The sequence below is a fragment of the Lagenorhynchus albirostris genome, chromosome 11 (genome assembly GCF_949774975.1).
Source record: "Lagenorhynchus albirostris chromosome 11, mLagAlb1.1, whole genome shotgun sequence".
In the NCBI taxonomy this organism is placed as follows: Eukaryota; Metazoa; Chordata; class Mammalia; order Artiodactyla; family Delphinidae; genus Lagenorhynchus; species Lagenorhynchus albirostris.
The window spans coordinates 44,335,142-44,350,005 of NC_083105.1; positions in this window are offsets into that span (position 1 = coordinate 44,335,142).

Below are 14,864 nucleotides of genomic sequence, written 5' to 3' on the forward strand. Positions count from 1 at the left end.
ATATTTAAACTAAATTTTTCATGCAAAAAAACCCAAAACTTTTTAAAGAACCACCATCTCTCTGATGAAGTCACAATAGTTTGTTTGTTTGTTGTTTTCTCCTTGAAATTTTCACTTGGTTTGAAGAAATTACAGAGTAAAGCTGACTACAGTAACTGGTTTTAGAGTTTCTTAGTCCATCCAGTTGTTTTTCTGGAGATTGGCTCATTTCCCTGTTTCACAGATCACTGACGCCCTTTGTGGTCACTGAGTCCCATCCATCTTACTTTGGGTTGACTTTGTGAATCTCGAACATTTAGAATAGACAATAGGGATAAGTAGAATCTGGGAACAAAGGCCTCACGCTGGATAGGCATGTGACACCTAAAAGCAGATTTGACAAAAATGAAAGGAGACAGCTTTTGGAAGTGATAGATAGGACCTTGCAAAGAAAATACTCAGTTTCTGTTGCAATACAAATAACATTGAGGCATATTTTCAGAAAGTCATATCTTAATGAATTAATATATATCAACATTATTTTAAACATATTTGGTTTCATGTATGTGTGTTTAGAGTTAATTCTATCCAAACTCTTCACTCCTGCTGTCCTTCCATATCATTCCAAACTTTAACTTCCATCTCTTTTCTAAGCCTGTTTTTCTCCTTTCATCTCTCTGACTTGAGTATTTTTTGATTGTGCCTCTTTGGTTTCATATTGTATACTTAGCACTTACTTGATGCTTTTAATCTTCAAAGCTCCTGAGGACGTTACCTAATTAATCCTCCCCACAATCCTTAGAGTCTTGTAAGAAAATTCATTATTAGATTTTCTACTTTTACACATGAAGAAAAATAAGGCAAGTTAAATAGCTTACAAAAAAAAATCACAAAAATTGTGTTGTACCCTGTACTGAGACTCCTCTGATCAATCACATTGCTCTTGCATATTCCATCTGGTATCTTCTTTCTGGTGGTCTCTGCTATAATGTATTTATTTGATATTGTACATCTTATTTATTCATATTTTAATCTCTCACAATGATGGGTGAATTTCTTTCTTTTAATAATAAGTTTTCTGTTAATTTTACACTTTCCATTTCTCAGTACTTGTTTTTGGCTTATTCTATTTTTGTGTTTATTTGTAATTTTATAAGCCTTTTACAGCCTCTTCCATATTCTTTTCAACCTATTTGCAATTTTTACTTTCATACAAGCCTTAATTAGCTAGTCCATGATTGTAATCGAAAAAGCAATAGCTTTAAAAGTCATGAGTTTAGATTGAATACTGACTTCTCCATTTGCTCTAATAGGTTGGTCAAATAAATTAATGTTTCTGATATCTTTATCTATATGTAGAAAATAGAAAATATATTTCACTGGATTGCTGTAAGGATAAAATATATAACATACACAAAGTGCCTAGCATAGCGACTGCACACAGTTATTTCAATTATTTTCTTCTCTTTTTTAAAAAAAAATATTTATTTTTTTCTTTTCTTCTCTTTTTAATCTCCATTACTTTTTAAAAATTTTAGTATATTTTACATACACGGAAAAGTTAAGATCTTCAGTGTACCTTTTTATGATTTTTAACAAACGTATACACTTGCGTAACCATCATGTGGCTCAAGACAGAGGACTTTTCCATCATCCTTGAAGGTTTCCTAATAACTGTGTCCAGTCAGTACCTCCTCCAAGGTAACAAGTGTTCTGATTATCACCATCCATTAGCCTTGATTATTCTAGAACTTCATGTAAATGTAATCATTCAGTACATACACTTTACCATCTGTCTTCTTTCGCTGATCTTGTGTTTTGAGATCCATAAATGTTGTTGAATGTTGTATCAATAGTTTTGATCTTTGTTTGTGCTTCTAATTCTGATGAACATCTAAGTTGTTTCTAGTTTGGAGCTATTATGAGTAAGACTTCTTTCTATGTACATTCTTGTAAAAGACTTTTGTGAACAAATATTTTTATTTATCTTGTGCAAATACCTAGGAATGGAATTGCTGAGTCATAAGGTTTGACTTTGTAAGACTTTGCCAGTTTTTCACAGTGGTTGTACCATTTTACACTGGCCCCAGCAATGTATGAAAGCATGGCTGTTCCACATGCTTGTCAACACTTGATACTAAGAGCATTTAAAATTTTAGTCCTTCCATTGGGTGTGTGGTAGTATTTCATTATGAATTTCTTTGGCATTTCTTTGATGATTCATGATGTCCAACAATAATTGGCCTAGTTCTTTTTTTGGAAGAGTACTGTTATGTCTTTTCTTAGCAATTAGAATTTTTCATTTAATTTTCTAATTTTAACTTTATAGAAGTTATCACAATAGACATTGTTCTTCTATTAACAGCAAGAAAAAGTATATGGCCAACCCTACTACTTTAATTATTAGTATTCCTAATATAAAACTGGCAAGAACTATCAGTTGTCCCCTTCTGATAGTACAAGCATTGGATTTTCTTCTGAAACAGAATAATCTTTGAATTTTCTAGGATTTGATGAAAAGTTTTTGGTGAAAATGCAAAATAATACTGGAAAATTTACAACAGAGCAGTGATTTTCTTTAAAGTAATGAAGTAGTTTGGAGGGCAAGCTGTATCAGAAATGGAGGAAAGATTTTTATGTTTATTAAAAGCAGACATGAATTAAATAGCTTGAGGAACAGTGACAGAGAATGACAATCCAAATTTGTGTCCTTATTGGAATGTGATGTATCTGAAAATAGATGTCAGAGAGGAAGAGAAAAGAAGATCAGGAACCACTCAACTAGAGTTCAGGTTTCTCCTGAGAAGAAAGCATCAACATTTCTGTTATATCTTCTCCCAGTTTCTGTTACCTAGCACATTTTTCCTCTGGACAGCAAAACTCAAAATAAATAACTGTTATTTTACTAGCCGTCTCTACAAAATAGAGTGCCTTCAGATGTTTTTCTTTAACACAGTTACTTCAACCTATTTTTCCACTTGTCACTTATCAACCACTCACTTTAGAAAGTACTGAAATATAAGAATTTTTAAAAAATAGATTAAAAGTATATAGACAGAGCTCATTGCATTTAGGCCTTTTAATCTGGTAACAATATGGTTGACCAAGTTGCTGACTTCGGCTAGCTGAACTACTGAACCAAGTCAACCACTGGTGATATTACTGATTTCTCAATTAACAACCTAAAAGAATGAGAAAAAATAAAATGTCCATAGGCCAATTAGTCCTTTCGTTCTATAACTTGAGAGACATATATCACACAACCTATCTACCTATCTGCAATAGATAATGATAAATGATAGATAGATAGAGATAGAAAAATGAAAATGAATAGAAAATCTCCCAGTAGGAGCCTCCCTCCCTTAGTAACTATATTTGTATTCTCACAATTAATAATATGTAAAACTATATTCATTGATTCCTAACATTTTTTGAGTACTCATAATATTCCAATACACTGGGTTCAAAGTTGAATTGACAATAGGAAACTAACCAGAGATAATACATACTCACAAGTCCAGATTTTTCATTCTGGCCTCAGAATAGTTGCTTTGTATGTGTGCATGTATGTATATGTGTATGTGTGTGTGTGTGTGTGTGTGTGTGTATTGTCTATAACAACAAAGAAGCACATGAAATTTCAGGAAAAAATTTTGAAAAATTGCAGCCATGAAAAGAAACACTAAATTCTGAATTTGGTTAAGGATAGAATGCTAGTAAATTTTCAGTAATACCACTTTCTTAATTCAAGTTCCCTAAAAAGAGACTATGAGATGGGAACTAATGTGCAATGATTTACTAAGGAAGTGTTCCCAGGGGAAACCAGTAAGAGAGAAGGGCATGTAAAACATAGAAGGGGAAGTCAAGCATGGATGTGATTCCTGATCATACCAGTTCTAGTTCTCAGGTTAATACAGCTGAGGAGACCTGAAGTACAAATTACATCTCACTTCCCCCCAACCCCTTAAGGCAATGGAATTTAGCATTCATACTCCTGCACCAGTCAATCAGTGACTATTGGCTGCCTCAAGGGATATAAAAAAACCTCTCAGCCACTTCCATCTTTCTTGAATCTCTAAGGGTAGCCTCCTGATCTATCAATGGCCCCAAAGTAAGAGCACCATAAAATAGAAAAAAGGAAAAATTCAGTAGGTTAAATTTCTCCTACCCATTAGCATAAATTTTATAAGTTTCAGGTACTTAGGTTGGTCACAAGACGAAGAAACATGGAAACAAGAACGTGTGTGGGACAAGGCAAATGTTCCACTATCCATTCTCAGAAACAGATAGGCTAAGAGTGAGGAAATCTGGAAAAGTACATTCCCTGGTTTTGGGTTTAACAAGGGAAAAAAAAAAAAAAAGAGTGCTTTAGTCTAGGAGTTGAAACTCTTGGTTTTTCCAAAGAGATAGCTATTGATTCTGTCAGTTTTGCAGAAAAGTCCTAACTCTTTATAAAACCATAAAAAACAAAGCACAAAGAAGCTGAGGATAGATGCACAGAACTTATAAAAAGGATCCAAGGGGATCTAGGCAGGGCACTAGCCGTGCTCAATATAATTCTCAAATTTGGAGAAAAGCAGATAAGCAGTTCTGTAAGCACCCTGAGGTGTTGGATAAGTGCTGGCAAAATCTGCTAAAGTGGCGTGCTTCTGTTCCACCAAACTATCTCAGGGAACAGAGAAATCATTTTAGTTGTTTACCATTTATTTCTGTGCATATTAGGAGGAAAACAAAATGAAAAGTAAAATAATCATAATGATACAGTGATGTTGCCCCAATAGTAGAAATTTTGTGGAACTTATGACAAAAGAAAAAATACTGAAATAAAGGAGCCATAAGAACTTAGTTGAAGCTGACCCTCCCATCTGGCCTGGCACATGGACTGTGAGTGTTCTGGTGAAAAACTTCATGGTTACAGATATGTGATGAGGCGAGAAGCAACTACTACGAGGAGATAGGCACAATGAAGGAATACAACACTACCAACTGATCAAGAATGCGATTTTGTCACATCTATTAATATTATAGACAATTTAGGACTAGGATGGTTTCTCACAAAATATAAATAGCCATATATATACATAAACATTTAAAATAAAAGATGAGATACTTAAAAATTATTTGCAAGACCTAGAGGTAAATTTACTGGGAAGGTAATGAAGCTTGAACTTCAGGATCCTCACTTGTATGGGATAATTTCAGGGTCCTAGGAGGAAACTCAACAATGTGATCACATAGTTACATATATTTTTAGAATTTGTAAAAATAAGATATTTTTATTCAATGATTGAAGATAGTATCTCAACGATTAATCCTACTTCCCCTCCTCCATCTCTCTACCCCTTCAACTAGAACCATTGGAATGGGCATACGCATTTTAGGAACTGGCTAAGGGACCGTTAGGATTGGGGGCACATTTTGTTTGGGTTTATTAGGATCTATTCATATGAATTGCAGCCATATCCCTGTATAGTTAAGTTATTGCTAGCCATTCTGGTGTAAGAAAGGCTTCCAGAAAAACTCCTACACAATGGCACTCAATCTTGGACATATGTGGTTTAGTGGAGGAGAAGCATGATTTGAAATGTTTGGGGCAATGGAAGTTTCTTCTAATCATTAAATTTGTGAAATTGTTACTGAAGAATTTGGTTCACATTTACTTTTTGTCACAAATATTAACAGCAAAAAATTAATTCAAATCAACCATGCTAAAGAAATACAAATTGATACTTTCTTCTCGCTAAAAAAAATTTGCAAAATTATCATTATATGAAGAGGTGATCAAAGAATACTTATCCAAAAAATGCTGGGGAAATGTATTACAGGAGTACATTCGGCAGTTAATAAAAACCAAAAAGAGTTAAATTGTGCTTCCAGATTTTGTGATGCATGTGGTGTTTTTCAGCCTTTAGAGTATGAGATTTGTTCTGATTTCTTGTGTAGACTTTAAACATATGTCCACTTTAATATCTAATTATATATTTTCAGTATATAATTAGATAATTGGTTCTAATCCTGGCAGGACCTTTACAGGAAGAAATTACCCTAATGAAACAATATAGCAAATAGGAACAATACAAGGAAATTTAAATGCTGCATTTCTGAAAAGAAGTCAATATTACAAAAATGTCAATACGATTTGAATTTAGCTATAAATTGATGTGATCTCTATTAAAATACAAAAATATTTTAAAATTCAAAACAGATATTAAATTATATTTGAAAATTAAGCATATGAAATCAACCAGAGACATCATAATTATCACTCCTTTAGGCATGGCTAGATCCAAGACCCCAGTGGACCTTATATGGACTCTTTACTTTTCTCCATCTCTCATATATGCTTTTATATACATTTCTTTAACTTTTTTTTCATTATATGTCTCCATATCTTCAAGGAAGATTGTTTTAATCAGTTCCAGCAAAAGTCATTCAAACTGATTCTGATTCCAGCAGAATAAACTCTTTTAAGACCAATATATCATATCTCAGGAAAGACTGATTGACCCCAATTCAGAAATATGTCATAACCAGGGGTTTAAATATTCTAAGTGGCTGACTTGTATCACTGCTCATCTTTTTTTGATGAGGATGGGTGTACCATGAGTGACATCCCCAGTGATGAAGGGGTGGTAATATTCTGACTGGCTTCCTTGGGGCACCGTTCACCCTTGTGATAAATATAGGGTACTGCTAGTGACCTTCCAACATGGTGTTGTGGTGATAGGTCTCTAGAGGCAAGAATACTAGATATAAAAAAGGCATACACTATTTCATTCAAGCTAGGATGTCATCAGTGATAAGAAACACTATTATTTATGTAAAGCTAAGAAAGAAGATGCTGCTAGTGAAACTATGTTACAATAGTTTTTTTTGTTTTGTTTTTTTGTTTTTTTTTTCCGGTTGCATTGGGTCTTCGTTGCAGCAGGCAGGCTTTTCTCTAGTTGCAGCGAGCGGGGGCTACTCTTCGTTGCTATGCGCAGGCTCCTCATTGTGGTAGCTTCTCTTGTTGCGGAGCACGAGCTCTAGGCCCGCAGGCTTCAGTAGTTGTGGCTTGTGGGCTCTAGAGTGCAGCCTCAGTAGTTGTGGCGCACAGGCTTAGTTGCTCCACGGCATGTGGGATCTTCCCGGGCTAGGACTCGAACCCGTGTCTCCTGCATTGGCAGGTGGATTCTTAACCACTGTGCCACCAGGGAAGCCCTACAATAGTTTCTTATCACATGCTTTTATATTTATTGAGATTCTTTAGACATAATAATGTTATGCTTTTATTGACTTTAAAAAGAAAATATAAGTGAAATATATTGGTTAAAGTGCCATTAAAACATTTTCACATTCAGTGTTCAACTCTTCTGAAACTCTTCAACTTAGAATGTGTATGTGTATGTGTGTGAGAGAGAGTGTATGTGTCTGTCTGCGACTGTGTGTGTTTTCACACATTATCTTCTCTGCCAGAGAGAGTTTTGTTATTGTAGCATTTCTTAAAAGAGTGCTCCCTCTTTGTGTCTGGAATTTTCTTCCAAGCTAGTTACATTCATTCTGCAAGTTTTGATGCAATATACATGCAAAAGAAGTGCTTTATAACTCCCACTAGAACAATAGCAGTTGAAAGATTAATCTCAAATTCAGAAAAGTTAATATAACAAAATTTGAATCTTAGTATCCATAAACATATTATGCCAGTAAAATAGAATATAAATGATTGTTCTTTGGTTGATGTATTTTGTTTCAGTTAATGTTAATATATATATTTATATATGGAAGTCCTTCTATTAATTTTCTCCACTAAATTTATTTTCCTATAGTTTTTCTCTCATCTTCCAGGCTTTAAGGAATCTAATTGTAGTAACAGGGTAGAGATTTCCTAAGTGGTAAATATTTTTTAACTGACACAATCTGTAAGAATATAAAATAATAAAATATCAAACTCCAACATTGTATTCCAAAATATTTAGTTGCCATAGTAGATATAGTTACATCCTTTTCAACATAAATTTTGAAAAATCAGTTTATATACTGAGGTAGGCAAAATAATGTCCTCTTAAATATGTCCATATCCTAATCCCTGGAGCCTGTGAATATGTTATGGTAGATGGTAAAGGGGAATTAATGTTGCAGATGAATATAAGGTTTTTAATCAGCTGAAATTGAGATGTAGAGGTGGTCCTTGATTACCTGGGTATGCCCAATATAATTACAAAAATTCTTATAAGTGAAAGAGGAGACAGAGGAGTCAGTGTCAGAGTTATACAATGTAAAAAAAAAACCCAAAAATCTCAAGTGGCTATTGTTGGCTTTGAAGTTGAAAAAAGATCACTAGCCAAGGAATGCAGCAGCCTCTAGAATATGGAAAAGGCAAGAAAATAGATTATCCCCTAGAACCTCTAGAAGGCACACAACCCTGCTGACACCCTGATTTTATCCCAGACAGACCAGTTCAGATTTCTGCCCTCCAGAACTGTAAGATAATACATTTATGTTTTTGATACCACAGCCAGTGTCTGTGGTAATTTGTTACAGTAGCAATAGAAAACTAATATAATCTCTTAACTAGCCCTTCCTATTTTCAGAAAGAATGATGCTAATAATTAGTAAACATCTGTTGAGTTTCATAAAATCAATATTTTTTCACAATTTCATGTTCCTAGAGAACTATCTCAGTGTAATAACTAATGAGCAGGGCTTGATTCTTTTTCTAAGAGTTCATAGGGAAAAAATGCCTATCTTGATCTTGGGCTAGCTAGCCTCATTATTATGATTGAAAGGGAGGGAAACACTCAAATCTTCCTGAGAGTGTCCTTGATTGGATAAATCACAGGTTGGTTAATCTGTCAGGCTACCTTTCCAGAGAATCAAGGATCTTATTACCAAGAATCTGTTCAGCAGGAACCATTGCCAGTAATCAAATACCAATACACTTTCTGACAGTGGTAATTAATAATAGGGATTTGTTTATTGGCCTGTAACACTGTCAGAGTATGTGTTTCCCATTGCAGAGGCATCTTTTAAATGAACAAACACAAAAATACAACCCATCACAAAGAGGATAATCAAACATCATACAATTTGTAATAATTTGTTGGGGTGGATTTCCACTATTCTTAAAAATAAATTTAGCGTGTGTCCTCCAGGTTACCAAAAAAGGTGACATGGGGCTAAGAGTAAATAAATTTGGCATTCTTTATCCAAAAAGTTGAATATCATGTCTCGTCAGAGGTGCTGGGAATGTGCTAAGCAATAGGAATAGTTAATTCAACACAAGAAAGCAATCTTCTCAGTAGACATTAACATCTATTTCTTCTCTCATTAGCAGTTCTGTGTCATCACAATGATATATGCTATTTTTCAGATTCAAAGATAGTGTAAGAGCGACCATTATTAGCCCATCTACTCTAAAATATTCACTGACCAATTGTGGTGATAAATGGCAATATAAATCCTAGCAATGGGGCAAGGGTTAGGGGCTGAGGAAGTGGGTCCAGGGAAAGAATTTGCAGACATGTGCTTCCTAGCAACCGTTTCCATAGTTATCCAAATCACAGCACTGCCTCTCTACCTTTCTCCCCTGCCTTGTTTCCCCTCTCATTAAGCATGATTTTTCTCAACAGAAAAGACTAATAAAGCAGAACCTTTTGATGAACTCTGGATTTCTGTGAATGTCTTGGCATTTTCTCAGTAGCCAATTACTATAACAATTGTCGAGTCATAGTGAGCAATCTCAGACTGGCTAAGAAAGCTAATTATTTCTTTTTCATTATTATTATAGTGGGTCAATTAAGGGAAATATAGACCTATAACTTACACAGATTTACTATAGAATCTTGTGGAAGGTCACTTTGTTTTATCTTATCCAGAAATTTATTGGATATATCATAGTCTATTATATCACAGGTAATAAGAGTTGTCTGGAAGGAAATTGTTTCATTAACAGGCTTTAAAATGTTGGTTTAAAAAAAAAGCAAGCTAATGCACAGAAATCTCTGGCATTCCTATATACTAATGATGAAAAATCTGAAAGTGAAATCAAGAAAACACTCCCATTTACCATTGCAACAAAAAGAATAAAATATCTAGGAATAAACCTACCTAAGGAGACAAAAGACCTGTATGCAGAAAATTATAAGACACTGATGAAAGAAATTAAAGATGATATAAATAGATGGAGAGATATACCATGTTCTTGGATTGGAAGAATCAACATTGTGAAAATGACTCTACTACCCAAAGCAATCTATAGATTCAATGCAATCCCTATCAAACTACCACTGGCATTTTTCACAGAACTAGAACAAAAAATTTCACAATTTGTATGGAAACACAAAAGACCCCGAATAGCCAAAGCAATCTTGAGAACGAAAGAAGGAACTGGAGGAATCAGGCTCCCAGACTTCAGACTATACTACAAAGCTACAGTCATCAAGATGGTATGGTACTGGCACAAAAACAGAAAGATAGATCAATGGAACAGAATAGAAAGCCCAGAGATAAACCCATGCACATATGGACACCTTATCTTTGATAAAGGTGGCAGTAATGTACAATGGAGAAAGGACAGCCTCTTCAATAAGTGGTGCTGGGAAAACTGGACAGGTACATGTAAAAGTATGAGATTAGATCACTCCCTAACACCATACACAAAAATAAGCTCCAAATGGATTAAAGACCTAAATGTAAGGCCAGAAACTATCAAACTCTTAGAGGAAAACATAGGCAGAACACTCTATGACATAAATCAAAGCAAGATCCTTTCTGACCCACCTCCTAGAGTAATGGGAATAAAAACAAAAATAAACAAATGGGACCTAATGAAACTTCAAAGCTTTTGCACAGCAAAGGAAACCATAAACAAGACCAAAAGACAACCCTCAGAATGGGAGAAAATATTTGCAAATGAAGCAACTGACAAAGGATTAATCTCCAAAATTTACAAGCAGCTCATGCAGCTCAATAACAAGAAAACAAACAACCCAATCCAAAAATGGGCAGAAGACCTAAATAGACATTTCTCCAAAGAAGATATACAGACTGCCAACAAACACATGAAAGAATGCTCAACATCACTAATCATTAGAGAAATGCAAATCAAAACTACAATGAGATATCATCTCACACCAGTCAGAATGGCCATCATCAAAAAATCTAGAAACAATAAATGCTGGAGAGGGTGTGGAGAAAAGGGAACCCTCTTACACTGTTGGTGGGAATGTAAATTGATACAGCCACTGTGGAGAACAGTATGGAGGTTCCTTAAAAAGCTACAAATAGAACTACCATATGACCCAGCAATCCCACTACTGGGCATATACCCTGAGAAAACCATAATTCAAAAAGAGACATGTACCAAAATGTTCATTGCAGCTCTATTTACAATAGCCCGGAGATGGAAACAACCTAAATGCCCGTCATCGGATGAATGGATAAAGAAGATGTGGCACATATATACAATGGAATATTACTCAGCCATAAAAAGAAACGAAATTGAGCTATTTGTAATGAGGTGGATAGACCTAGAGTCTGTCATACAGAGTGAAGTAAGTCAGAAAGAGAGAGACAAATACCGTATGCTAACACATATATATGGAATTTAAGAAAAAAAAATGTCATGAAAAACCTAGGGGTAAAGCAGGAATAAAGACGCAGACCTCTTAGAGAACGGACTTGAGGTTATGGGGAGGGGGAAGGGTGAGCTGTGACAGGGCGAGAGAGAGTCATGGGCATATACACACTAACAAACGCAGTAAAGTAGATAGCTAGTGGGAAGCAGCTGCATGGCACAGGGATATTGGCTCGGTGCTTTGTTACAGCCTGGAGGGGTGGGATGGGGAGGGTGGGAGGGAGGGAGACACAACAGGGAAGACATATGGGAACATATGTTTATGTATGACTGATTCACTTTGTTATAAAGCAGAAACTAACACACCATTGTAAAGCAATTATACCCCAATAAAGATGTAAAAAAGTAAAAAAAAAAAAAAAAAAAAAAAAAAGCAAGCTGTTGTATGGTGAAATAATCTGTGTAATCCTGCAAAAAATAAGCACAAATGTAACATATAAATACTGTATCAGTGCTTCCCGGGTGGTGCAGTGGTTGAGAATCCTCCTACCAATGCAGGGGACACGGGTTTGATCCCTGGTCTGGGAAGTTTTCCACATGCCGTGGATCAACTAAGCCCATGCGCCACAACTACTGAGCCTGCGCTCTAGAGCCTGCAAACCACAACTACTGAGCCCATGTGCCACAACTCCTGAAGCCTGTATGCTTAGAGCCCATGCTTCACAGAAAGAGAAGCCACCCCAATGAGTAGCCCCCACTCACCGCAACTAGAGAAAGCCCATGCGCAGCTACCAAGACCCAATGCAGCCAAAAATAAATTAATTAATTAATTAATTTAAAAAATACTATATCATAACTCAGATTGATGTATGTGTGTGTATATATATAAATATACACATTGATATATATATATATATCAATTATATGTGTTTGCACATTTTAAAATTGCTCTGGAAGTTAAATTGAGATGGCTGTCTTTAATAGACACATTAAAGGTCTAAGCAACAATGTTATTTAGGAGCAGCATGACTTTGTTACGCCTCCTAACATGGTCCCTGGCACATGCCTGTTAATAAACGTCCATTTAAATTATCAAAGTTTTCCTCCTGCATAATTTCAGTTTTGCTCCCTAAATTCTTCACACTGTATTTAAGAAAACATTGCATTCTTCTTCTGATGCATGCTGTTACTGACAGTCCAATGTCATCATGCAGTAATGAGGTACTTAATTCCCAGGACCCATTTGAGCCTTCCTGAGGCAACAGTTCTTATATGCACTGAAGTTTTCCCTCTGTCTCCTCCTACTACCACTATGCTTTCTTAAAACCAACCTGACGTGTTCATTTCCTCAAAACATGTTTCCATGTTAGGTGGAAGTTTATCTAAGTTCATAGCCTATTTCAGGTTTTATTAATGGCTGATGACAGCTTAACAGTCTACCTCTTCCTGGGCAATATCTTTGGAAATGTTATCAGAGCTCAGCTAGACACACAATGATAATAGTAGAAATCATCATCATCATAATTATAGCTAAAAATTATGTAGCCCTCATTCCCAAGTACTCTAAGGACTTTATTGTTATGTTCACCTATATTTCTCACATCTACCTATGAAAGATTCACTTTTATTCCCTCCATCAGCCTCACCGGAAAAGCAAAAGAGGTTCGGATAGTTTGGCAACTTGTCGAAATTCACACAGTTTGACCGCATAGGACTCAATGAAAACCTGAAACTTCTGATTCCAGAGCTTTAGAATTTAGCCACCATGTTATAATTCTTCCCTGTTTTAACCCCAAGAATAGTCATAATTGGACATCTCCATTGCCTTGGCAATCTGGTGATGGAGATTCTAAGACAGTCAGATCTTTCACACAAAATTATGCCATACATTACATTGGGTGTTGCCCAGGAAATTCAGCTGGTGCTCAATTTTTAATAACTTTTAACTTTTGTTGTTAATTGTAAATGAGCCAAGATATTTGTTTGGGGGTCAGTGATACATGGAAATAGTCTCTGTTATTTTAAAAATTAGTTCAACCAAAACACACTGCATGCGATAGATAATCCACAGTTAATTATCAATGCTGTTACCCGGTTGCTTGCAGATTCTGATTTCCTAACATTTGTCCAGCTTTCTGATTTTAAAAAGAATTTACCTTTCTATTTAGTGAATCAACATGTGGAAAACCATTTTGTAATTCAATTTCTCAGCTCCTTCCTCCTGCTGGAATTACAGCTTTTAGGGGCATATGTGAAATTTTGGACTTGATTCTCATTATCACCTGCTAATTTCCTACTGTGAAGAATGTGTTACCTGATAATGACATATTGTAAAACATTGATCAAAGCTTTCCCTGGAACACAGAGGTAACAGTGTGAACTTCTTTGTTTTCAGTGACTAGGTTGTCACCAAAGGGGGAAAATTTTAGGGACTGCTAATTTCATAAGCTCACCATGGCCTCCCTATACCAAAAAATAAAGAGAGAGATAAATAGATATATAAATTCTTTTCATCACTTTTTTTGTATCTATAAGAGCATGAGGGAAAAAGTCACTTTCAAATGGAATCACTTACAAGAGGAAGTAATTAAATAGCCATAGCCTGGGAAAATGCTGTGTAGCCTAATTTTATTACCCAAAGATCAACAGACACCTCTCTGCATGGTATCCGTACATATTGCATGTTGCATATATTTATCCCTAAGTTAATATACATAGTAAGATGCCACATTTATATGTAAATATTATATATAGTACAATAGGTAGTTAAAGATATAGATATATTTTATACATAGTAATATAATACATATAGTAAGTGCTAAAGACTGTTTAACTAGAGCACACATCTATATCCTATGGGTACTTTACTCCAAAGATGGTAGCAGCTATAGGAAATTCCACATTTTTTTTTTTTTTTTTTTTGGCCATGGCTTGTATGAATCTTAGTTCCCGGACCAGGGATTGAACCTGGGTCCATGGCAGTGCAAGCACTGTCTTAACCACTGGACCACCAGGGAATTCCCCATTCTGCTTTTAAAATTTAAAAAAAGAGAGAGTCCAGTAAATTCAGATGAAAATGTAAAAATGTAGATGATCTTAATTGCAAGTGTGACAATCAGCTCATAACTAAAACTGGGTTAACAGAGGTTAGAATGGTAAAAAGACTATAATACCATATTGGGAAACAAATGAAAAAAAAAGTTTTATTTGTGTTTCTAAAGTTTATCACTGAAGTTTATTATATTTTAGTCGTATGAATTGTTTAGTTACTAAAGATATAGCTACTGCTGAAACAACTATTTTGGAGAAACAAAAATAAATGTAAAAGGAA